The sequence below is a fragment of the Pleurodeles waltl genome, chromosome 2_2 (assembly GCF_031143425.1).
Source record: "Pleurodeles waltl isolate 20211129_DDA chromosome 2_2, aPleWal1.hap1.20221129, whole genome shotgun sequence".
Lineage (NCBI taxonomy): Eukaryota > Metazoa > Chordata > Amphibia > Caudata > Salamandridae > Pleurodeles > Pleurodeles waltl.
Genome location: NC_090439.1, coordinates 881,929,599 through 881,957,595, shown reverse-complemented (window position 1 = coordinate 881,957,595; position 27,997 = coordinate 881,929,599).

Here is a 27,997-nt window from a genome sequence, read left to right as displayed (position 1 = left end):
AATGTTCTCTGCACATGAGACCCGATTCACAAAACCTATGCTTGTGATTTTCATTAACAAACATAAACACCGGCATTTCCGGTCTGAGAAATCCTGTCTCACAGACGCAGTGACATCACAAGGGTGACATAGGCCCTAATCCAAGCAATGAAAATAGACCCTCCTTCCTTAGTTTGATAGTAAAAAAACAGCTATAATTGGAGCGCAGTGGACCCCTCACACCCATGGTCATCGGTGCCACTGCACCTGCTGCACTACTAATAGCCGAGTCCCAGGACATAGTGAGGTAATTCTCATTGGGAATAGTGGTAAAATGCCCGCTGTAACACCATGTTTGGGTCACCTATTCGCCTTTACCACCTACTGGAGGCAACTACAAGAGCAAAACCAGAAAAAAATGGAAAAACGTAAACATGCTAAGCACAGAAACAACATATACACATACATACATACATATATATATATATACATACATACACACACACATGAATACACACACATATGCACATACAATACATAATTAGAACCATGGGTAAAATATACTTAGTCAAACAGGTTTAAAGAGTGTGTGTGTATTTTATTGTTATGACATAGTAGTGATACATATTTTCTAAAGAAACTATACATAACTAGAAATATACACATAATCTGAAAAAAACATTTATCAACATAGGCATATGCAGTTCATAGTTATTTGAATATGGTGGTTATGAAGGAAAGAGCCAACTCTTGAGTAGTTTTCTGAAGACAAGAAAGTTATCTGTGGCTCTTATAGTTGGGGGTAATGAATTCCATAGTTTGGCTGCTTGAACAGAGAAGGATGTACCACCTATAGTCTTTTTCTTGTATGGTGGTGTTCTAAGGCAGGGTGCCAATCTTGAGCGGAGGTTTCTTTGTTGGATGTATTTGGTTATTTTGTTTCTGATACAAAGCAGTCTTGTTCCATGTATAGCTTTGTGGGTGATACAAAGCAGGTTGAAAGTGCATCTTCTGGCAACGGGTAACCAGTGTAGTTCTCTCTAGGCAGGGGAGATGTGGGCTTGTGGCTTTACATGTAATAGTAGCCTGGCTGCGGAATTCTGGATACGTTGTAGTTTTTCATAACAGATAGAGATGATCCATGGTAGAGGCCATTGGCATAATCCAGTTTGGATAGTACAAGCGAGATGGGTGGGTTGTTATACTAGATATCTATGAATTCCTGCTCTCATTTTATCACACTTATCTACCCATCATCTTATGTCATGTCTCTATCAAACTATCCTCCATTCTCACTCTGACTCATCCCAAATCCTTTCTACTACTTTCATCTCCTAAATAACTCTGCCTAAGCTCTACCCTCCGCTTCCACATCTAACTCACCAAACCTCACTCTAATACCGTGACCTCCCACACAACCCTACTAAATTCTCCCGCATTTATCTCACCCTGCTACTATGCTCTCCTAACCCTTCCACATACTCTTCCCTCCTCCACCCCCCTTTACTCATCCCAAGCCTTTGGGTTGAGTAAATTAAGGATATACTCCCAATTAACACTTCTGGATTTCTTTCCACCTCCACCCCTCCATTACTCCAGTCAATCTAACTAACAAACTCTCATATCTGCGGCTCAAAATAACTCAAAATAATACTAAAACTGTACTCATTATTTCCCGATACTAATCCATCACTAATTCTTGTTGGATTCCAGAGTTTCGTGCTACTCACTGAAAAGCGCTTTGACGCCTCGTCAGGGGTAGTAAGCGCTATATAAATACAATTACAATACAATACAATACAATACAATACTCCTGACACAGCCAACTTAAGGAGGAAATTACAGATAATTTACTGTAAAATTACATTATTTTAGCTTTCCACCTCTAAAAATGTCATCCACATTGTTACAACACAACATTTTATTGAGGAAACTGCATTACCCATTTTTTTTAGGTCAAAGCCTACCAGGTCTGGTTTGCTAAAGACATCTTTGGGGACATTCAGAAAGCTTCTCTGGGAATGCATTCTGCCCATGCCTACCAGTGGCTTTGTGGTTTGTAACTCTTAATTTTGGCATTCTATTTGCTGGCTTTACTTGTTTGTCCCTCCCAAGGAGTAAAGCCTTTTCACATACTCCTTGTATACTTCCACAAGTGCTCCTGTGTGTAAACAGCCTTGTAAATCTTGTTCTTATCTTGACACATTTGCTGTGCATTCACAAACAGAGGTCATATGTCAGGCTCTATCTTCTGATGGATATTGGTGTTTACTTTTCTTTCTCTGACCTCAAAGTGAGAGGATTTATGTGACAACCTTGCTGGTTAGTGGGAGCAGAAAAGGGTTTTTTCTAGCACACAACAACATTGAAATGAACTGCAAGTATTTCAGAATGCATCAGAATTAGGAGAGCTCAAATACAGCATGTTTTTGTTAATTATAAACAAATACTTTAATACGATCAAATCAAAACACTATTCAGTGCCATTTCCACACATTATTGTTTGCGCGCTGTATAGTTTTCCTAGTAAAACTGTATGCCTGTGCAAATGTAATGGTCATTTCAATTGAAAATGTGTTGTATGTAATGGAAGTGTGCTACCACACCATGCATACTAAACTCTATGCCACTTCACTCTACTCTGCAGCACTCCATGCACTGTACTCTACTCTGTACCACTTCATTTTACACCACTGCACTCTGAGCCATTGCACTATTCCACTCTACGCCACTGCACTCTCTGTCATTTCACTCTACACCCCTCTACTCTACTCTGCACCACGCTACTCTTGCCTGTGCACTCTATGCCACTCTTCTCTATACTACTGCACTCTACAACACTCTAGGTCACTGTGCTCTATTCTGCACAATTCCACACTACACCACATCACTATACACCACTCTGCAACTCTACACTCTACGCCACTGCACTCTATGCCAATACACTCTATGCCAATGCACTTTACCCTCTACCACTCCACTCTGTGCCCTGCACTTTTTGCCAATCCACTGTAAGCCACTCTAACCTACTCTGCACCACTGCACTCTATGCCACTGTAATCTACACCACTTTACTCTATGCCATTACACTTTATGCTACTCTACTCTACACCACAGTGGTCTACCCTGAAGCATTCCACTCTAAGGGCCAGATGTAGCAAAGATATTGCGCCTCTCAAATAGCGAAATTCGCCGTTTGCGAGGCGCAAATACCTCTATGCTATGTAGAAATGCATTTTGCGAGTCGGATCCGACTCGCAAAATGCATTTCCGACTCGCAAATGGGAAGGGGTGTTCCCTTCCTATTTGTGACTCGCAATGCTATGCAATTCCATTTGCGACCGCGGAAGCGGTCGCAAATGGAATCGCAGTTACCATCCACTTGAAGTGGATGGTAACCCAGTCGCAAACGGGAAGGGGTCCCCAGGGGACCCCTTCCCCTTTGTGACTGGAATAGAAAATATTTTTTCAGAGCAGGCAGTGGTCCAATGGACCGCTACCTGCCCTGAAAAATCCGAAACTAAAGGTTTCGTTTTTTTTTTTTCAAAGTGCAGCTCGTTTTCCTGTAAGGAAAACGAGCTGCACTTAGAAAAAAAAAAAACTGCTTTATTAAAAAGCAGTCACGGACATGGTGGTCTGCTGACTCCAGCAGGCCACCATCCCCGTGAGTGCCCATACTCGCAATGGGGTCGCAAACTGTGACCCACCTCATTAATATTAATGAGGTTGGTCTTTGCGACCCCATTGCGAGTTGCAGAAGGTGTCTGAGACACCTTTCTGCATTCCAAATTGCGAGTTGCAATTTGCGAGTCGCACGGACTCGCAAATTGCAAGTCGCAATTTGGCTTCTACCTACATCTGGCCCTTAGTAATTTCACTCTACTCTGAAACAATCTACTCTATGCCACAGTACTCCACGCCACTGCACTCTGCACCATTCTACTCTACCCTGCGCCACTAAACTCTATGCCAATCTATTCTGCACTAATTTACTCTGTGCCAATACGCTCTATGTCACTCTATTCTGCATCACTGCACTCTAGGCCACTGCACTCTGCATCAGTCCACTGTATGCCACTTTACCCTACGCCACTCAACTCTAGGCCACTGATTCTCTGCCACTCTACACCACTCAACTCTAATCTGTACTGTTAAACTCTGAGCCACTGTACTCTATACCACTGTATTATATGCAACTGCACTATATTCTCCTCTACTCTGCACTACTACACTCTGCACCACCACACTCTACACACTGCACTCTAATCTACACCACTGAATTCTATGCTGCTGCACTATATGCCACTGCACTCTACTCTACAACACTCTACGCCAATACACTCTACACTAGTTCACTCTACTGTATTGTATGCCACTACAAGCCATTTTATGCCACTGCACTCTACTCTATTCTGTACCACTCTACGCCACTGCACTCTACTCTGCACCACTGTACTCAACACCACTGCACTCTATGCTACTCTACTCAATTCCTCTCTAGTCAACACCACTCTATGCTACACCACTGCACTCTACATGAATGCACCCTATGCCACTCTATACCGTTGTACTCCGACACTCTACTCAGCAACACTGCACTCTATGCCACTCTACTTTGCACTAGTGCATTCTATGCCAATGCACTCTACTCTGCATCACTCCACTGTATGCCACTGCACTCTGCAGCACTCCACTCCACGGTACTCTTTACCACTACACTCTGCAGTGCTATACTGTACTCTGCACCACTCTATGCCATGCTGGTCTGCAACACTCTACTCTGCACCACTGCCCTCTATGGCACTGCACTCTATTCCACTCTACTCTACACCACTCCACTCTGCACCACTGCATTCTATGCCACTATACTCTACACCACTGCACTCTACTATGCAACACTGCAATCTATGCCATTGCATTCGTTGATGCTGCATTGTATGCAGCTGAATTCTATGCCACTGCACTCTATGTCACTATAAACCAGTCCACTCTACTCTACACCACTCCACTGTATGCCACTCTACTGTATGACACTCTATGCAACTCCACTCTATGCCACTACAACACACAACACTCTATAGCACTCTGCTTTACGACATGCTACTACACTCCTCACCATTCGACTCTACAACACTCCATGTCACTCATCCCTACAACACTAACTTTTAGCCATGCTGAACAGCAGCAATGATGTTGTACAACATGGCTAAAACACATTGGCAAAGCAAATAACTCTTGCATAGGCGAGACCTATTGGCTTTGCCAATGCTTGTACTAAAGCTCCTTCTCTATTGGTCTCAAGAGTTGGAATGTTTGATAATGTGTGTATAACACATACTTATAGAATGTACCTGCCTTACTCCCTATTTTCACGACAATATAAAAATCAGTCACCTATCTCAGCAGTCCCACAAAACATTGACGTTTCTGTACCCACTTTTTTCAATGGACTTAGAAGTTAGGAAGACCTTTCTATTGAGAAAGTGCAGTAATGGTAGTACTTAAATTGTAAAACAATGAGTGCTGGTGCCCAGTGCCTGACTCAGAAGCCCATGGCCAGTGCTATTAAATGCCAGGGCATAGAATACTGAGGCTGTGTAGTCTTGAATCTACCTCATGACTCTTTAATCCCCTATCACGTTTCCTGTGCTAGCGCAGGTGTATTAATAAAAATTATTAATGAGTGTTCATGTATTCTGAATAATGGGTTTGTGTAGAAATATAATAAAGTAGAAAAATAATGTACGCATTTGAAAATGTGATTACGATGAGTGGCTGCCAATGTTCAGGAAGTGTACTTATCAATATTCTAATATTGTGAAATGTTGAATATATGTTTGACTAATGTAGTAATCTGCCATATTAAAGGTTATGCCTTATGTTTTAGCTTTATTAATTGTAGGCCTTAACTTAGCGAAGGTCTTGGCCTACTTGCCAGGCCTCATGTCAAAAGCTGTATTTTTTTACTTTTAATAAATGGCTGTCCTAGAGAGTTAAACTGTGATTTTCCATTTGCATTGTTTAAATGTGCTCATAGCTGAGAATCGTTTCTCATGAGAACCGACTGCTGGAAGATGCTGTTCTTGCAAATGTAACATTGTCCGTGTAATGCGTGTGAGACTAACTTTCTCAGGAGGAGAACAATGGAGATACTGACTGGAGTGGAAGCTGCAACAATATTGTTACCTGACAAGCCGGATGATGAGGATATTGCAGGACAACCAATCAACGACATGTGAATGGAGTAATGGTAGAATTAATAGATTTGGAGTTTTAGTTTTATTGGACAAAGTGTGAACATGCGATTAACTGACCAATAGGGATTTGAGACATAGTTCTAGTAGTTTTGATTTAACAACACTGCACTGAGAGAAGACAGGTTCATTGCCCCTTTTCTTGCTGGCCAAAAGGTCAATATTTTCTTGTGAATCTTGACAAGAGACCTGCTTAACTTTAATGCGTTTTCTGAACTTTGATGCTGAATCCTGATGCCTTGCTGATAGACTGATGTCCTGAGGACAAAGACTGACTCTGCTTGCTGATCCACCCTGAGGATAGGTGTTATGAATTACACTGTTGATTATTATGCATATTTGTTTTTCCTTCCTATGTACTAACTGCACTATTTTGATAGAGCCAAAGTTAGATGTTTTCCAAATTGGTGTTACTAAATTGTTTTGCATGAAGCCCAACATGCTGATGCTAATCTGGTGTTAGTTAAGGATCCTCACTAATGAAACTGTGCTAACTATGGAATAATGCTTGATGAATTTCTCTGCTGAATTTGAATGTATGTAATCACTCTGACGCAGTTGACTTTGTTATTAATTTGCACTGTGATCTTAGAATGTGTCGTAGTTCAAGCTTGGATTAGATTACGTTTCTTCCACCACTTTGGACAGCCAGTATTGTTTCTGCATGTGTTTCATTTGATTTTGAGACTAATCTACATGACTTTAGCATTGTTAATATAGGGAAATAAATATTCTAACTTTTACTAAAAGGTGTGGTTATTCATGACTGAAAGGTCATGGTGTGTGACAATTACTGGCTCTATTGATTACTACTGACATTGATTGCTGTTGATTATTGATATTGTGTATTGATTATTGATTATTGATCTGCATGTACTGTGTCAGGAATAAGGCTGTGCGTGGTCCAGGTCCCGCCCGAAACTCCGCTTCGCGTATTTGTGGCGCTTCATGCGCACCATTTGTCATCCCCTCTTGTTCTTCAAGTGGTTATCAGCGTCGCCTGCCCTGTGGTAAAGCTCATGTAGCTGCAGGGTCTGGACATTTGTGGACAAGATGCACTTATCAGTGCTATTCTATGAATGGACTACAATTCCCAGGTTTCTAGAGGCAGCGGCCATCTTGGGGTGTGGCAGACCTATAAAGCCCAGCCACACCCAAGCACATTGCTCACTATTTTGAAGACTTCGATGCAGTCAGACCTCGTGGGGGTTCCTCTGAAGAAGAGCAGATTTCCTGGAATGGCAGATTGACAGCAAATCGGAGTATCCTTGTTTCCATGGTGAATTCAGATACGAGTAGGTCGTACTCGTAGCGGTAAGGTCTTGATGAGCCCAATCTTGAAGGGAGTTGTTACATCCAAAAGTAAAGCGCCCCTTAGCACAACGAGCAAAGCGCTTTCAGTCCAAAGAGGAAAGTGCTCCTGGCACGACGATAAAATCTCTTCAGGCCAAATGAGTAAAGCGGCCTTGGCACGACGATCAAAGCGCTTCAGACCACACATGAGTAAAGCGCCCATCAGCAGAACGAGCAAAGCGCTTCAGGCCACACGTGTGAAGCGCCCTTGGCACGATAATCAAAGCACTTCAGTCTACACGAGTAAAGCGCCCTTGGCAAGATAATCAAAGCGCTTCAGTCCACACGAGTAAAGCGCCCTTGGCAAGACAATCAAAGGCGCTTCAGGCCACATGAGTAAAGCGCCCTTGGCACGACAATCAAAAGAGTTTCAGGCCACACGAGTAAAGCGACCTTGGCACGACGGTCAAATCGCTTCATGCCACATGAGTAAAGCGCCCCCTTAGCACAACGAGCAAAGCGCTTCAGGTCACAAGAGTAAAGCACCTTTGGCACGACAATCAAAGCGTTTCAGGCCACATGAGTAAAGCGGTCTTGGCACGAGGATCAAAATGCTTCAGGCCACATGAGTAAAGCGCCCCTTAGCACAACAAGCGTAGCGCTACGGACAAAGCAAGTAAAAGCGCTCTCTGGCATAATTAACAAATCGCTTCATGTAATATGACCAAAGCGCTTCATGAACAATAAACAAGGCGCTTCTGCCCAACGAACAAAGCGATTCAAGTTCAATGAGTAAAACCTTCAGGCCTTAGTAGTAAATGTGAAAATGTTTTGGAGATAAGCAAATTATAGTTTCATTGTTTTTTGGGAAGCATAATATGTGAGATACATATTTAAGTCTTTGAGAATTTCTAGGCTGAGATCAAACGTTTATGTTACGAATGCATAATTGTTACATGATTGATATTCAGAGTATGACCATAGTCCAAAGCTCTTGCCATCTCTAGGTTCAGAGGTTGCAGTTTGTTCTTGATCCATGATTCAAAGAAGGGGCTATGCCCAATTCACAAAGGCTCTCAATCTGATACCAGGGAGACGCCTTTATTCAAGAGTCTATTGGTGAGTTTATACTGTTATGAATGAGTATATGCATATTTGTTCTAAACGTTTCTTTTCAGATCTCTCTCCCTGCAGTTCCCTACCCTAATTCCCTTCCCCACGCCTAGCTTCATCATAACTCTGTGCTCTGATAGCTTTCTGAGTTGGTGACGCCGGGAGGTGGGCCTTTTGTTCAGCAGCGTGCAGATACCGAGGAAAGGGCACTGTGACATACTGGAACTACGGTAAGACAATCCTAATTGTGAGTCAAAATGTTCATCAACCTATTTGCGTCCCCTTGTAAGTTTACTTGTTAAGTTCAAACGCGCTAACAGAGATGCTAGCAGAGGTAATGGTTTGTCTCCTTAAGAGCTTATCATAGTCTTCCGGTATAGGATAACAGGTGTAAACAGTGTTGGTAAAGAGAGGTGAAGGTTTGTCTCGTTAAGAGCCCATAATAGATGTCCAGAGATAGTAACAGAGTTGAAGGTTCGAGATTTGGATTTTGTTTTTAAATTATGCTAATTGGAGAGAAAATGTTCCCTTAAACCCAGAAATGACTTTCCCAGAATCTTGGATCCTGCTAATGGTTGTTTGAGTATGTTCTCGGCATACTAGTGACAGTGTGAATGAAGTTGGTTGCGTTTGCACAGCTTATGTAAAACGCAGGTGAATTGTGAGGTTTGTGAGGGTTTAGGGAGTTTGCGTACTCCAAATGAAGTTGTCGAACGGGTGTGCGTACTCCGCAGTGTGAGAGTAGGGAAGTAGTCAAACCTAATATGTGTGTGGCGCTTTGTGCTAAAAAATTGTCAACGTGGTTGTTGATGTACGGACCCTGCGTGGTCTAAGACTCCAGAGTATATAAGTGTATGTGACACTTGGTTTTATGTTGTAATCTGTTTGGTTTAGTAGGTTTATTGGGCGTGGTCACAAAGTCAGAGTGTGAGTCAAAGTGAGTGAAAGAAAATTGCGACTGTGATTTGGTGAGTCCTATGTGCACCAAGACAAACCCATTGATCAGTTGAGAGTAAAATTTGCAGGTCAAATTTTGCTTGCGAATCTGTGAAACCGAGAAAGAAGGAGTAGCTGTTAGAGCGAGAGCCGGCAGTGAAAAATCAGTAAGGTTTCTGAAGTGGTTGTGTTACCTTTCCTGTAATAAACCAGCAGATTTCGTTTTTTTGTTTTTGATTAGTGCTCGCAATTTTTGCATTAGTTTGTGTGAATTGGACTTTGGGAGGACAAGCCGCAAGACTTTGTCAGCCGCAATACGTGTGAATGTGACACCATTGGAGCCGCGCTGGGATAGGTACGTTAGTGAGAAAGGTCGTGCACGGATTGGCAGCTGTCCGTGAGAGGCAATTGGTTGAGAAAGTAGTTGAAAGGAATCTTGGGGTTAAAAGTCACTTCCTGATTTGATTTTGAATAACAAAAAGGTTGAAAAGATGACATTTTTCAAAGCTTTAAAGAGTGCTTTAAGGGGAGATACGTATATTACAACGATTATAGGTGAGTCTACACCACCAGAAAATACACAACCTTACATTTTAATGGGAGACAGGGTGTCACGCCATGTCTTTGGCTAAAGCAATGGTACAAATTGACAGAGAAGGATGGGAACTTAGTGTTTCCTACAAATGGGATGTTCAATTTGAGGGTTTTGGAGCATTTAAGGATGGTGCTATATAAATCGAAGCCCCTTCTGAGACCACCACAGTTTGAGGCATTAGCGATTTGGGAGCTAGTAGCCAGACAGCAACAGAAATTCGAGAGGTGGATGAGAAAGGCAAAAAAGACTTCAGCAGAGACTAGGTGGGGCAGTGATCAGAGAGTTTGGAGGATGGAGACTTTGCACGGAGTTAAGTTGTTTCCGGCAATTGCGCAGGACAATGAGAAGGAAGGATGGAAAGCTACTAGGAGGACTAACAGAAGTCCGTCCGAAAGTAGGGAGGCTAGAAAGTCTTCAACAGTGGAGGAAGAATCAGATGATGATGAGTTTAATACACAGGTATTGAGAAATCGCCCCCCACCATATACAGCACATGAGAGTGGTCCAAGCACCAGTGCTGATCTGACAGCTCAGACACAGGTTAATGGGACAATGAGTCCGATGCAGGTTAATGCTAGCCTGACACAGAATGCGATGCAGGGTGGTCTTAATATGCCTACTACTCCTGTAGTGCAAAATCAGATGCAACCGCCACAGGTTCGGAGAATTTATCCTGATGTGCCCATATGGAAATGACTTCGAACTTAATGGTGCCTACGGAACAGGTTTTCCCAAGACCAATGTTGGTTCAGAATGAACCAACTCCACTTTTACTGCCCCAAGTACAGCCGCAGGTAATGCCAAGATTGACTCCAGTAACAGGGACACATCAGATATGACTGCAATGATGAATCAGAATATGGGAGTTACTCTCCCACAGAGCGTAAGTGCCAGAACAGCCCCAGATGCTATATCGCTACCTATTACTGATGGTCCAGAAAAAAAAACTACTGTAGGTGAACAGGGAGTCAAGTCACAGAATATAATGAGGGGAGGACATAGTGAACATGCTCGAGCAGTCTCTCCTGTGAGACAGACTTTTGACAGATCAAGATCATTGTTAGACCTTAGTCCATTTGTAGCCCTTCCAGATACTATGGCAGGGTCAAACGTTAGCCAGAATTTGAAATTGTTGACAGCGCAGACCCCGAATGCAGTTGCACAGCAGGTGCCACCAGTCCAACCAAGTAACATTTTGCTGCAAGGACTGACGGCTCAGCAGTTGACTGAATGGTTAAACAAGCTGAATACCCCACAGAGTGCTCCTAAAAGAGAGGAGTGTTTAAATTATGCTAGGCTAAGCATGGAAGCGGGTGAACTCATTGGGGGAACTATGGGTGTGAACAGGTTAGAATCCTACACAGAGGCAGAATTGAGATATTTGTGCCCTAAGATTATGAGGGAAGTGAGCAATGTGCATCAGAAACTAGCAGACCTGACAGAGAAGTACGGCATAGAAATAGAGAAAACAAAGCATTTGAAAAGGAGTTACAGTTTAGATTTTGAGGCTAAAGATTTTCAACACATGAGATCTGCTGGAATGAAGGCACACCTTAAGGAATTGCTTCAAAGTGCTGAGACCTGGGGAGCATTAGACAAATGGGAAGGCAGACGGGTAAAGAAAAGAGACAAGAGAAAAGGGGATTCTGTGGAGCTGACTACCAATGTGCAGCAGGATAAAGATCCAGTGAAAAGTTTACCAATGAGAGAGATTCCAGGAGCAGAAGTAACATTCTATTGTTTACAAATGATTACCAAAAATTGAGAGAGAAGCCAGTAGAGTGGTATCAGCAGACAGACAGGTTTGTGAAACTCGCAAAGTGCCTGTGGGAGGACTTGAACACATTATTAGAGATAGTGGTTCCAGCTGATCTGTGGATTAACTGTAAGAGGAGTGTAAATTGGCCAACAAGCGAACCAGAGAAAGACAAGAATACAGGTGCACCTTCTCCTGAGGTAATGACATATTACTATAAGGTGATTGAGTTTTTAAAAACAAGAATTTGACACAAGAATATTGATTGGCAGAGGATTGACAGGACAGCTCAGGAAGTAAAGGAGTCAATACATGTGTATTATGAGAGATTGCTGCCGGCGTTTAAGCATTACAGCGGTACAGAAACAATTGAGGCGAAAGACATGTTCCATTTTGTGTTCAGGTTTGTGGAAGGATTGAGACCTGAAATTGGCCAGATGATTAAGAGCCATTTGATTTGCTGGCAAGCAAGCTGTTTGATGAGGTGTTGCAGTATGCAAAATACTGTAGTGATGAGATTGAGTTGAAGCAGAAAAAGTTTGAAAGAGAAAGCGATGGTGATGCAGATTAAAGCAGCTCAAACAGGAAAGCAAGGGAATTTTCCGCAGCAGTTACCGCAGCAGCAGCAGGGGAACATGATGTTTCACCCCCAGATGAGAGGTAGAGGTCGTGGAGGAAATGTGACTCGTGTTCCAGGTACTGTAGGGGTTCAGAATGATGCGCAGGGAATGAAGAAAGTATTGCTATGTCATGTTTGCGGAGCCGTTGGACATTGGAAGCGGGAGTGTCCAATGATGGTGCAGGAAGGTGTTGTTCAGCAGAGTAATAACATCAGTTCATTCCAGAACATGAGAGGGCCGAGAGTGAGAGGTCCTAATCCGAATTTTCAGAGTAATGTGAATCAAGTGCAGAATTTTCAACCCATGCAGCAGGTGCAAATGCCACATGTACAAATGACACAGTTGCAGCCAATGCAACAGCAGGTTCCCATGGTACCTAGACAGCAAATTCAAATACCTCAAGCCCAAATGGAACAGTAACAGATGATGCTTTCTAAACAGCTCACAGGTCAGAGGCTTAACCAAAGTAATAACACAGTGCACCAATTCCATTACACAGTGAGATTGGAATAAATGATGATTGGATGAGCGACAGTTCAGATGAGGAGCCATGTGTGCTTGCAACTTACTTAGAAGTACATCAAAGGGGACCCTATGTGAAAGGAAAGGTTATGGGTCATAGAGTCTCATTGTTGGTTGACACTGGAGCTACACGCTCTACAGTGAGAAGTGCAGAAGTTCCAAATTTCAGGCAGAACAGTTCAGATTGTAGGAGTAGCAAATCAGAACCGGTTCAGGTTAAAATTGGCAACTTTCAGGGAATGCACAAAATTGTAGTCTGCGATTCAAGTCCGGGATCCCTACTAGGAAGAGACTTGCTGTGTAAAACGAAATGTTTGATTACTTGTTCTAATGATGGAACTGAGAGTCAGACGAATAGTGATGATGAAGATATGAAGATGACCAAGCCCCAGAAATAGAGGGTGAAATTACAAATGAGGACTACCCTTTGGTTGAATTTTTCCTGATGTTCAGAGTGAAAGAGCTTCATCCTGATCTGCAGGGAACAGCTAAAGAGAAAGTGTGGGGTTTGACAGGAAAAGAAGTGGGTCTGATAAAGGGAGTTGAGCTAATTAAAGTTACTGTAAAGCCGAATGCAGTTTTTCCTCAACTTCCGCCGTACCACAAGCCGCAAGAAGTCCTTATGAAGGTTGCCCAGATAATTGCAGACTTTGTAAAGCAAGGGGTTTTGAAGAAAATATTGAGCAGTCCATGTAATTCACCGATAATGGGTTTGCAAAAGCCCTGTGGGAAAGTTTGAATTATCCAGAACTTGAGGAAGATAAATGAGATTGTGGTCAAATGTTGTTTCATGGTGCCAAATGATAATGTGATAATGTTTCAGATTCCATGTGATGCTGAGTGGTTCACTGTCATTGATTTGTCGCAAGCCTTCTTTTCGGTGCCCATTCATGAGGATAGCCAATTTCTCTTTTGTTTCAAATTTCTGGATCGAGTTTACTGCGGGTGTAGATTTCCTCAAGGGTTTTCAGAGTCACCTTCCATATTCAATCAGATCTTGAAGAAGAATTTGGAGTCGTTGGAATTGCCTTTCCAATCGACCTTGGTGCAGTACATTGATGACTTGTTGATTGCGTCAAAAACAAGGGACAAGTGCAAGTATGATACAATTGCCTTATTGAACCATTAGCGAAAGAATGGTCACAAAGTGTCTCTGCTTAAATTGAACTACTGTCAGAAAGTAGTGAAATACTTGGGTCACCAGATTGAGAAGGGATCAAGAAAGATATCCAGAGAAAGGATTACAGCCATATTGCAGATAAATTCCCTAACCACACAGAGAGATGTCAGGGTGTTTTGAGGGATGGTAGGCTACTGTCGCCAATGGATTCCTAATTTTTCAGTCATTTAGAGACCATTGCAGAAGCTGACTCATAAGGAAGTCGCTGATCATACAGTGTTAGACCAGGCTAGAATGAAAGCGTGCACTGAATTGAGAGATGGTCTATGCAAGGCCCCAGCTTTGGGTATGCCTGATTACAATACACCTTTGACATTGTTTTGTCATGAGCGTGATGCATGTTCTTTGTCTGTCTTGACACAGGTCCATGGAGGTGTAAATTGCCCAGTAGCATATTTTTCAGCTACTTTGGACCAGGTTGCAGCAGCCTTACCAGGATGTTTGCGCGCAGTTGCAGCAGTTGGTCAAAGCCTTACACAGTGTGAAGGCATTGTGATGGGGCATACCCTGACTATAATGGTCCCTTACTCTATTGAGATTATACTTACAAGGACGAAAACCCAATATTTGACTGGTGCAAGGTTGACCAGATATGAAACGAGTATTCTAGGGTTACCAAATGTGTCATTAAAAGGATGTACAGTGCTGAACCCGGCAACCTTACTCCCAAATGAAAATGTCAAAATTGAACAAGTGGAAGATGTTGAGCATGATTGTCTTGAAGTAACTGGCGTGCACAAAACTGAGACCTGAAATTAGAGTTACCCGATTGGAAGAAAATGACCAAATTATCTTTGTTGATGGTTCTTGTCTGAGAGACAATGCAGGGACACTGAGAGCAGGGTATGCCGTGTGCATAATTACTGGTATTTTGGAAACTTCTTGGCTTCGAGAAGTGTATTTTGCTCAAGTAGCGGAACTGGTAGCCCTTACTAGAGCATGCCATGTTTCCGCTCAGCTGAAAATTACAGTCTATAAGGATAGCCAGTATGGATTTGGAATAGTCCATGATTTTGGCCAGTTGTGGTCACAGAGAGGTTTCATGATCTCTTCTGGTTCACCAGTGAGAAATGGTGGAAGGAGTAAAGAATTGTTACATGCTATTCAAATGCCTTAAAAGACTGCTGTGGTGAAATGCACTGCACCTCTGAAGGCGCAGGACTTTGTATTATTGGGAAATGGATATGCAGATCAAGTCACAAGGTTTTGCACATTGAAATGTATATCATTCAAAGACAACTGAGAACCATTAGCTGAAAAAGATGAAACATGTCCAGACTATGCACTGAAAGTAATTGACACCTTGTAGGACTTGAGAATGTTGCAGAATAATGCTGACAGGGAGGAAAAACGTTCATGGAGCAAGATGAAATGTGTGCAAAGACAAGATGAATTGTGGGTTTCAGAAGAGGGTCAATTGGTTTTGCCAAACAGTCTGTTGTCTCAAATGACTAGGTACTATCAAGGTCAAGCACATATTGGGAGTGATGCAATGATTTGATTGTTCAAACATGATTGGTTTAACCCAAGGTTTAGACAGGTTGCTGAAGCATTTTGCCATTGTTGTGTCATTTGCCAACAGTTGAACGCAGGGAAAGGGACAGTGGTTAATTTGAGCCACATTGGAAGAGCGGGAGGTCCATTCCGCAGAATGCAGATGCATTTTATTGAGATGCCTGTGCGTGGAGGTTTGAGATATGTGTTGGTGAATGTTTGCATTTTTAGTCACTGGATTCAAGCTTACCCTACATGAAGAAATGAGAGTCTCACAGTAGCAAAACTACTGCGTAGGGAACTGATACCGCATTTCAGGTTTCTGATCTCTTTAGAATCAGATAGGGGATGTCACTTCAACAATGAAGTAAATAAATTACTGTGTGCAGCATTGAACATTGAACAGAAGTTGCATTGTATTACCGCCCTGAAGCATAAGGACTAGTGGAACAGATGAATGGTACTTTGAAGTCAAGAGTTGCAAAGATGTGTCCGTCCACGAATTTGAAATGGCCTTTAGTGTTGCTGTCAATGAAAAACACACCCGACAGGAAGACAGGATTGTCGCCGCATGAGATCCTTATGGATCGAGCCATGAGATTGCCAATGGTGCCTGCAAATGCACTTGCCAACATTACAGATGATATGGTGTTGGACTACTGCAAAGGTCTTGCTGATGTGGTTTGCTGTTTCTCTCAGCAGGTGGAAGCCACCACACTGCCACTGATCCATGACCCAGGGCACAATCTGAGAGCTGGAGACTGGGTTGTGGTCTGGAAAAACGTTAGGAAAACGTGTTTGGAGTCCTCGTTGGAAGGGACCTTATCAGGTAGTTCTGACAACTACTACAGCTGTGAAGTGCGCTGGAATTCCGAACTGGATTCACGCCAGCCACACGAAGAAAGTGACATTACCACTGGATCATGAGGAAGAAGAGTTGTTGAGAGTACCAACAACAGTGAAACAAGTCTCAGGGCCAGAAAGAAAACAAAGGGGAACTGAGACCGGATCTGAACCCGTTGAAGACAGTTTAGTCACTCCTGTGAGAAACGAAGGAGAAGACCTCCAGGAGGGTGACAGAGAGCCTATCTCAATTAAGGCAGCAGGAGAGCCTAGTCAGAGGAGGACTTTCCCAGAAGTGGACGATCTTGAGAGACAGAGCAATTGCCAGACCCAGGGGAGAAAGGAGTTGAGGTAGAACAAACCCATTGTGATCTGACTCCTCCTGAACCAATTGCAGGTCCATCAATAGAAAACAACGCAGAACAAGGAGAAGGTTCAAGTTCGACTCTGAAGAGAACACTGACAAAAGGTTCACTGAAAGGAGATAAAGTGGCCGGATGTGCAAGCAGAAAGAGAAAAGGAAGTGGTTGTTGAGGCAGCAATCAAGGAAGAATTAGATACAACAAGGAGAGAAGATCTAAGTGAAGGGGAATTGAATGGTGATCTAAAGTTGAAAAGAAAGAGAATAGCAAGTCGGAGATACGCAGGTCCTGAATGGGCATATGCAACTACAAGTGAATGGCAGAAAGACTTTTTGTCTTTTTGTTTTAATAGAGACATTCCGGGTCAGTATTTTGGCACTTGAAGGAATCTGATAAACTGAACTGTTGAAACAATCTGAGAGAAATTTTTTAGAAAAAGAAACTGTTCGGAAGAGACATTGATAACCTTATTTGACTTTTGAAACCTGATTTTGACAAGCTGCTTACCGATTTTGACAAGGGATCCTGGAAGTGAGATTGAGGGCTGTAAATAACTGCTGAAAGAAGAGTTCTCTATTTTTGCTGCAGTTTTTCTAAATTTTCTTCTGCTTTCTGATTCTTTACAGATCACGAGTAACATTAAGAGTAGAAATACTAGGCACTGTAAATATATGGGTATTGGTTTTGGCGATTATGTGTGGGATATTGTTTGTGGTGTTGATTGTGGGTATGTCTGTTCTTGATAAGAGTGACGCCAACCATACTTATGCTTTTGAGACGACTACTGCACTAACGGCAATAGATAAGTTTATGTTAGATGAGAAATATTTACATGGGGATACAAATGCGCAAGGAGAACTTTCTTCTAACGTCTTCTATCGCTTATTGAGTGAGTATGTTGAGACGATAAATGCAAGGAATTGTTATGTGTGTATGCAGGTTCCTTCATCAGTTGAGGAAGAAGTTACATACCATTGCGTTACCAACTTATGGAATAAATTGTAGTCTGCTACTAACAAGATTTTATAACCAGGAGTACATTCAGTACTTTTATTCAAACTATGACATGGTGTTTTCATTTGTCCCTATAATTAGGTATTTGAGTAGAGTAGCTAGGGATAATGACATAGTAATAGTTAGAGGGTTTTTTGAACCTACATTGACATTTGGCACAGCTTATGCTCACAGGAATAATCTGACATGCTTGCTTACACCTTTAGAGAAAAGCTTTTTAGATCACACAGATGACAAGAAAAAGGCATTGAAGAAGAAGTTAGAAAAAGGCTTAGAGAAAAGGACTTACAGGAATGATTATGCTTATAGCCCAATTTAAACGCAATGGAAATTTGCTTTAGATGCGCAACACATAGGGAAACTTTGTATATGCAGGCCTAAATCACACAATGACACTTTATTTGTGGGAACGAGTGAAAGTAAGCATATGTTTTTGTTTCAGAGTATATGGACGTTTATGTTGAATGGACAGGGCCCGGCGATTCTTGGGATATATTATGTCTGTGGTCTTAATGCTTATTACCGTCTTCCCAGGGGATGGTATGGGACATGTTATTTGGGGATAGTTTTCCCAAAGATTTATCAAATGAAGGATTTAAAGAAGTTTCCGAAAGTGACTGAATTACATCATATGAGACAGAGGAGGGTATCCTCTTCTGGTATAGTGGGTGATATATTTGGAGCAGTGAATCCATTCAGTAGGGAGTCATTCTAAATTTGATAAAGATTTGAAAGTTGTCTACTACTGTGGATAACATGCTAACAAATTTTTCAGGGGCCATACACCTGATAGATACTGAGTTAGCAGCTGATAGAGCTATGTCTCTTCAGAATCGTCTTGCTTTAGACATTCTTTTAGCGAAGGATGGTGGTCTGTAGAATGATTCATTCTAGGCATTGTTGTTCATATAATCCTGAGAACAGTAGATAAATTAGGGTCTTAATTGCTAATCAGACTAATGAAAGTGCTGATTTGAAAGAACTGAAAGAAGCAGGTGTTTGGGAAAAGATTGACAAAGGTTTTGCGTCAGTGGGAAATTGGCTCATCAACATTTGGAATGAGATACTATTGAAAATCTTGCAAGGGATATTAATTATTGTGGTTTGTCCAATTGGAATATGGGGATTGTGTAAATTATGCAAAAGGATTACATTGAAAAGGTCAAAGAATAATCAGAGGAGGGAAGAAAAGAAAAGGGAAAATTTGGACAGAGAAAATTCAAAAAGGGAACAAAAGTATGAAGGGATTGAATTGACATAATTTTAGCTGATGCAGACATTTGTGGGTGGTAGTTAGTCTGATGGCACATTTAGTCACCAGAGGAGGGATTTCTAGCACAGGTGCATTAATAAAAAATATTAATGAGTGTTCATGTATTCTGAATAATGGGTTTGTGTAGAAAATATAATAACGTAGAAAAATAATGCATGCATTTGAAAATGTGGTTAAGATGAGTGGCAGTCAATGTTCACGAAGTGTACTTATTAATATTCTAATATTATGAAATGTTGAATATATGTTTGACTAATGTAGTAATATGTCAGATTAAAGGTTATGCCTTATGTTTAGCTTTATTAATTGTAGGCCTTAACTTAGCGAAGGTCTTGGCCTACTTGCCAGGCCTCATGTCAAAAGCTGTATTTCTTAACGTTTAACAAATGGCTGTCCTAGAGAGTTAAACTGTGATTTTCCATTTGCATTGTTTAAAAGTGCTCATAGCTGAGAATCATTTCTCATGAGAACCGACTGCTGGAAGATGCTGTTCTTGCTAATGTAACATTTTCTGTGTAATGCGTGTGAGACTAACTTTCTCAGGAGGAGAACAATGGAGATACTGACTGGAGTGGAAGCTGCAACACTATTGTTACCTGACAAGCCGGATGATGTGGATATTGCAGGACAACCAATCAAAGACTTGTGAATGGAGTAATGGTAGAATTCATAGATTTGGAGGTTTAGATTTATTGGACAAAGTGTGAACATGCGATTAACTGACCAATAGGGAATTGAGACATAGTTCGAGTAGTTTTGATTTAATGACACTGCACTGAGAGAAGACAGGTTAATTGCCCCTTTTCTTGCTGGCCAAAAGGTCAATATTTTCTGACGTGCTTAACTTTAATGCTTAAAGACTTTGCGTTTTCTGAACTTTGATGCTAAATCTTGATGCCTTGCTGATCGACTGATGTCCTGAGGACGAAGACTGACTCTGCTTGCTGATCCACACTGAGGATAGGTATTATGAATTACACTGTTTATTATGCATATTTGTTTTTCCTTCCTAGGTACCAACTGCACTGTTTTGATAGAGCCATAGTTAGATGTTTTCCAAATTGGTGTTACTAAATTGTTTTGCATGAAGCCCAACATGCTGATGCTAATATGGTGTTAGTTAAGGATCCTCACTAATGAAAGTGTGTTAGTAGGGAATAATGCTTGATGAATTCCTCTGCTGAATTCGAATGTATGTAATCACTCTGACCCAGTTGACTTTGTTATCAATTTGCACTGAAACCTTAGAATGTGTTGTAGTTCAAGCTTGGATTATATTACGTTTCTTCCTGTGCTTTGGACAGCCAGTATTGTTTCTGTATGTGTTTCAATTGATTTTGAGGCTAATCTACATGACTTTAGCATTGATAATACAGAGAAATAAATATTCTAACGTTTACTAAAAGGTGTGGTTATTTATGACTGAAAGGTCATGGTGTGTGACAATTACTGACTATCCATTACTACTGACATTGATTGTTGTTGATTATTGATATTGTGTATTGATTATTGTTCTGCATGCACTGGAGCTATGGTAAGAACATCTTAATTGCGAGTCAAAAGGCTCATCGACCTATTCGCATCCCCTTGTAAGTTTACTTATTTAAGTCAGACGGGCTAACACTGTCTCTTTATTTCCTTGTGCAGGTTCCTGCTTTCTTCCTTTGTGACATTTTTCCTATCTTTCGCTAACTCCGCCTTTACACTTTGTGTGTTTTTCCCTCTCTTGCTCTCTTTAAATGACTGATGCAGAACAAATGGAAAAAAATGCAAATTGCACTTTTATACTAACTCTAAAAACCTGTGACAGTAGGAGTACACTCCTCTCTTAACACCTGGTTCCCAGTTTTCATGTAAATTCAGTTTGCATGAGCAAATGGCCTGCTTTACCAGTTCAAGCTAGCCTTTGTATTTAACTACGGTGGCATTCCACGACGGTAATGCCTTGGAACGTTTGGGAATACCAACAAACTAGAATGTTCCTCAGGTTTGTGGATAATAGCAAAGTTCATCAAAAACCATTCTCATCCTGGAATCAGTTGAATAAACTCATTATTTCCTCCACATAGACTCGTATTGCATACGGAAGCAACGAGATGGGGTATTTACCACATGCGGTAACCACAATTACTCTGGGATGAGACATTTATGAAGTTGTGGTGATTACCTTCTGTTCCAAGTTTTCACAATGAAAATGAAGCACAACATCTGTTTTTATCAAAAATGAATTCTGGGTTTTTCTTTAAATTTCAACATGTTTGACCTGTTGGAATATATCTGGTCAGAACTGAGAGGGCATAATAATTACCACATAACTCCTAATTCCGATCCCAGTGCAAATTCCAGTTTGCACAAATGAAAGCAACAGACAAAACTTTTCAGGATTATTCTCAGAAACCTCAGTGATTTCAGAACATCATCTCTGCCAATGCTCTGTGAAAGTCGATACTAATGAGCAATCGTCACAACCCTTCAATCGTTTGCACAGCCATTAAATGTTCCTATCTCCTTTTGGCCTCAGTGAGCTCTGCTAATCTTCAGAGCACGCCGCTTTCACTGATGATGCCGCACCCTAAATACAAAGGATGTCCTTATGAGACTCCAACTGTTGCAATCACAGCCCAACACTGTCAGGCAAATTGTCATTTGCCCTGAAATATATGGCAGTGACTCAGAGCAATAACAGTGGGTACCTGGGTGCAGCCTGGGAATGCTGCTGACTCGGCCAGAACTCCGTCAGGCAGTCGGAGGGCGTGGCTGCGAAGCAGGCGTTAGTTGCGTAAGGTCTGACGCTGCAGATCCAGGCCTTGGGAACGGTATCGAAAGCAGATTTACCTTCAAGTGTTTATGGTCATTAAAAAATAATTGTCAGTCATTCGCCTGTCAAAAACAGCTGTGCTCTTTTGATTAATATCGCGGTAAAATTACAAACACGCGGGAGTGGCTCTGCACCGTGGCTTGGGTATACTCCTCTCTCTTTTCGTTTTACCCAAATCTCAGTATGAATAGTAACACAGTTTTTTAGCATGTAACATACAGCTCAAGACCCTCTCCTATTAATGCTATGTGAGGACTAGAGGCGAGGATTATAATGCATTTCTCTCTTAATTTTTAATGGTACAGCAAATTCAAAGTTCAAACAAAAAATACTATAAACACTATGGCGGTCATTACAACATTGGTGGTAAAAGCCACTTACCGCCGTGCAGAAGACCGCCAGCACACCGCCGCGGCTGCAGATTTCCGCCACAGCTATTATGACCCACATTTCGGAATCCGCCAAAATTTGGACACCCACACAAGTCCGCCACACCAAAGGTCAGTGATAAACTGGCGATAACAAAACCTCCACCGTCACGCCAACAGAAATACGCCCACACTATCACGACACACGAATCCACGCAGCAGTCTTTCAACCGGGGTATTCCATTGGCGGTACACACCGCTGCGCTCAAAATACACACACTCTTACAAAACACATCCACATTGGACAATTCAAAATACACACACCTGATACACACACCACTCCCACAACCCAATACAATATAAAACACACACCCACATCGCCCACAAACCCCTACGACCAAAAATTTAGAATGAAGCACAGAGAGAGACAGCACCAGCAAGAACAACAGCATCCACAGGCACACAACACCATCACCCACACAACTTCCACGCACCTCACACAACACACCACTACATATCACCACACTCATCACCACACAATCCACCCCACCCCATGGTGGAGGAAATCGTCCGGGTAGAACCACAGCTATTCGGATCACAGGTGCAGCACACCTCAATTGCAAGGAAGATGGAGCTATGGCGAAGAATAGTAGACAGGGTCAACGCAGTGGGACAGCACCCAAGAAATAGGGATGACATCAGGAAGAGGTGGAACGACCTACAGGGGAAGGTGCGTTCTATGGTCTCAAGACACCACTTGGCGGTTCAGCGGACTGGCGGAGGACCCCCACCTCCTCCCCCACAACTAACAACATGGGAGGAGCAGGTCTTGGCGATTCTGCATCCTCAGGGCCTCGCAGGAGTAGCTGGAGGAATGGACTCTGGTAAGACAAATCTTAATTATTAAATCCCCCACCCTACCTGCATGCTATCACATACCCCCACCCTCACCCCCAGCACCCCAACTCCTCACATATGTCCCAACATCACAAACCACCCATACCAACACCAAGCCCTGCATGCAACAACAAAGCATGGACACCCATCACTAAAGCATGCCCACTGCACATACCCATACAACCCCCTAAACCTCATCGCACAAGGTCCCACACAGGAATGCAAGCACTGGGGTACACGGTCACCCATCCATTGCACACCATGACACACACAGATGTAATAGCCATCCTTTTATACCCCTGCAGGACCCCTACCCAACGTCACCAGACAGGAGGGTCCACACATGTCCACACCACCAACAGAAGATGCCCACAGTGATGACAGCAGCTCTGTCCAACTGGATCTAGATGACCAGGCCGGCCCATCAGGGACCTCGGGAAAGTCGGTTCCCGTCACGGTTCCTGTCACCCAGTCACAGGCCACCACAGACCTTCCCCCCTCTGGAAACACCAGCACAGCACCCACCCAGCGGGCCCATACCTCCGTACCTCCGTCCCCAGGACACGTCAATCAGCTGTGTGTCCACCACTACAGGGAACCCAGGATAACCCACCACCCCAAGAACAACAGGGACCTGGGGGCAGTGGCAGTGGGCACACGGTCCAGGGGACGGAGGCCCAGGAACACAGGGGAACTGGGAGGGCTGCTGTGCGACAGGGGGCGGACAGGCCAAGGGAACCCACTCTCCACGAGGCCCTCTCCTCCATCATGGGAGCCTACCACCACTCCCAGGAGACGATGGCAACGGTACTGGCCAAGTTTCAGGAGACCCAGCACCTGCAGGAGGAACAGTATATGGGCTTCAGGGAGGAACTCAGAACCATCAGCTCCACCCTGGGCACCATCGTAGGGGTGCTGAAGGAACTTTTGAACACCAGGAGGGACACTGTGGCACTACAAGGGGCCCCTGACACTAGCATGGACGATGAACTGCCCACCACCTCTGCCGGCGCTAGTGGACAGGACGCCCCGCCACAGGACCACCACACCAGCCCCACCCCCCCTGCAGAGGGAGAACCACCCCGCAAACGGTCCCTGAGATCCAGGACAAAGACAGAGCATGATGACAAGACCCCCGCCAAGAAATGAGACCACCCTGATTGTCATCCTACTGTCCCACTTTGTCACCCTGTCCATCCTTAATCTGCCTCAGCTCCACTTCCTATGCCCATTTGGGCAATGCACCTATGAGACTAATAGACTGGACTCTGCCATGGACATTCCTCCGCCATCACCCCTCACCATTTCACTACCCCCTCCAATATTGAGCACTTAAATAAACACACTGAAAGCACAAAACAATCGGGAGTCTCTTTGTGATTTCGAAATAATGTATTAGCAATTACAGTGACAAAATGCTCTTTCAATTGTAATGTCAACATACTTATGTCACACAGCTCTAGTCCATGAGGAATCTAAGCAGATGTCACACAGTGGGACCCACATCTGTGAAATCGTAAGGGAAAGTGACAACTCAGTGACCATACACTGGGTGAAAACTACAGACAGTAGAGAGGTAGTAGTGTTAAAGTACATGTAGTAGGCAGGTCTGTACTCTTACCTGTGTCTCACTGGAAATATTGCTGGATCACTGAGTCCCTGTTGTTCATGTCTTCTTCTTCTGCTTCCTCGTCTTCACTGTCCACAGGCTCCACAGCTGCAACAACACCGCCATCTGGACCATCCTCCTGCAGAAAAGGCACCTGTCGTCGCAAAACCAAGTTATGAAGCCTCAAGCAAGCCACGATGATCTGGCACACCTTTTTTGGTGAGTAGAATAGGGATCCACCTGTCATCTGGAGGCACCAGAACCTGGCCTTCAGGAGGCAGAATGTCTGCTCGATCACCCTCCTAGTTCGCCCATGGGCCTCATTGTAGCGTTCCTCTGCCCTTGTCCTGGGATTCCTCATTGGGGTCAGTAGCCATGACAGGTTGGGGTAACCAGAGTCACCTACAAATGGTGAGGGATAACAGTTAATATAATATAATACACTGTTCCAAAACTAACAAGAGGAAAAGGAAAGGAAAAGGAGTCCTGATAGTCAGGAGCAAAAGTCCTCACACACCGCATTTGGTGTCATGCTTCATCATCGGACAGCTCCTCGTCAGGCCGGCGCTGCAATGCCTGACGGGCTCCCCCCGAAGGGGGGCTCTTTGCCGGAGATCTTTTTGTTAACGAAGATGCCGCGGAGCCAAGTATGGGTCCAAGAAAGAGGAAGGAAAAATAAGAGGAAAAAATAAAATTGTCTCAAGACCCTCACTAAACAATTTATTATTTGCTATTGGGAAATGGTCAAGATTAAAAAAGTAACAGCGGAGTGACACAAGAGGTAATGCTCAGACACTCACACACGAATTAGAAGAGAGGGAGATGGTGATTATCCGAAATCCCTCAATATATGGTTAGTATACGGTCGACATGTTTCGCGTCTCTCATGGTCCAACAGGATCCCCTGACGCTTCTTCAGGACCTACTTAATTATTGGAATTTTCCAAGTGAAAAAAAGACAAGACAAAATTACAGCTCCTATGATCTAGTGCTCACAGTCAGAACGTCATCAGTCACTTACTGGAGGTCAACCGGACTGGCTTTCCTTTCCTATCAGTCACCCTAGATACAGGGAGAAAAACTAAGGTTAGCAATAAGAATGACTACTTCATCTATACTCCGAGAGTAGTGCGTATGAGTCAAAATGCAAAATAATTTTTTTTTTTTAAATATAAAAAAAACTTGTTCGTGACAAAACCGTGCAACACATAGTGATGAAGTGGATGGTAGCAACCCATGCTGGTGATATATAGGAGGGCTTACCATCTCCATTAGAAAAGGGGCTTCATGGGATCACGCAGGCCTGTTGCCCGGTTCACAGTGAATCTGGTTATAAGATAAACACAAACAAATAACAGGAGAGCAAAGTATCTCTGTTACTCAATCATCAGTCAGACCTATGGCAAGGTAACCGGGAATAGGCAGAACATGATCGAAATTAGGAACAGGATACAGGCCAAATGTAGTATGCATCCACACATATTCAATAAAGACCGAAACACAGCAATAAGGTTACAGATATGTCGTCGTAGGTAAAAAGGTAATAGTGGTAATAATCACCCTGGTTATTAGTGTGAGTACAAGAGGTCTGCAAGGTGCCCACCAACAGGGAGAGGTCTACAAAATACTAAAATTACTTAGGTCAACTAGCGCGGGTTTGGCGTAGAAGAATTCTTATTTAAATACTGGTAAAAACCAGTAAATGTCGGTGGTGGAAATAGGGGGACCAGACTGTCCAATCTGAGATGGTGGTCTCCCTATTCATAACGAAAACAAATCCGAATGTAAGCGACATTGAGCTAAATTGTAGTGGGCTGTATTTCCCATCATTGTGATTCAAACGGAGAATGGAGGTGAGCCGCTTGAAGCCCCCCGGAGGCTGGGGAGAGTGTAATAGGAGACGCGATCTATGTATCGCGCTCCAACCGAGAAGGTATGCGGGTCCGTAGCACTTACTTGTTTAACTGCCGGCGTTTGGAGAAGCACCTACCCCTGCGTCTGCGTTCCCGGATGTGGATAAAACCGGGAACGCGGGGTATAAATAAAACGCGTGAGAAATACGTGTTGTCCAATCATTCGATTGGTTGCCAGGCAACCACTACCAGCATGGTAGGAGCGATCAGAGAGCGAAGAGTGACTTAACCAAAAAGACAGCTCTGATTCAAAAACACTGCGGCGGCCATCTTTAAGCCAATGGGTAGTCATAGGAGAGTTAGAGGATACTCCAATGTGGTCTGTAAGAAATGGGGAAAAGGTTATCCACCCACAAAAAATAATATGAAACACCGATCATGAACTCCTTATAATAGTAAAAGGAGACAGATTAGGAGAGAAGGAAATAATGGGATATAAAAAAAGATTTTTTATGGACAAAGACCATGTCAGTAGTAAGGGTGAGTCCTCAGGGAAACGGTTCTTCCTCTGCTTCCTCGTCTTCACTGTCCACAGGCTCCACAGCTGCAACAACACCGCCATCTGGACCATCCTCCTGCAGAAAAGGCACCTGTCGTCGCAAAACCAAGTTATGAAGCCTCAAGCAAGCCACGATGATCTGGCACACCTTTTTTGGTGAGTAGAATAGGGATCCACCTGTCATCTGGAGGCACCAGAACCTGGCCTTCAGGAGGCAGAATGTCTGCTCGATCACCCTCCTAGTTCGCCCATGGGCCTCATTGTAGCGTTCCTCTGCCCTTGTCCTGGGATTCCTCATTGGGGTCAGTAGCCATGACAGGTTGGGGTAACCAGAGTCACCTACAAATGGTGAGGGATAACAGTTAGACACACACTAACCTGGAGGGATAACCCCAGACCCAGAAAACCATTCCCACTGACTTGCCTCCAGGTGCTCACCTAATAGCCACACACGGTGCCTCTGGAGTTGACCCATCACATAAGGGATGCTGCTATTCCGCAGGATGTAAACGTCATGCACTGAGCCAGGGAACTTGGCATTCACATGGGAGATGTACTGGTCTGCCAAACATACCATCTGCACATTCATGGAATGATAACTCTTCCGGTTTCTGTACACCTGTTCACTCCTGTGGGGGGGGACCAAAGCCACATGTGTC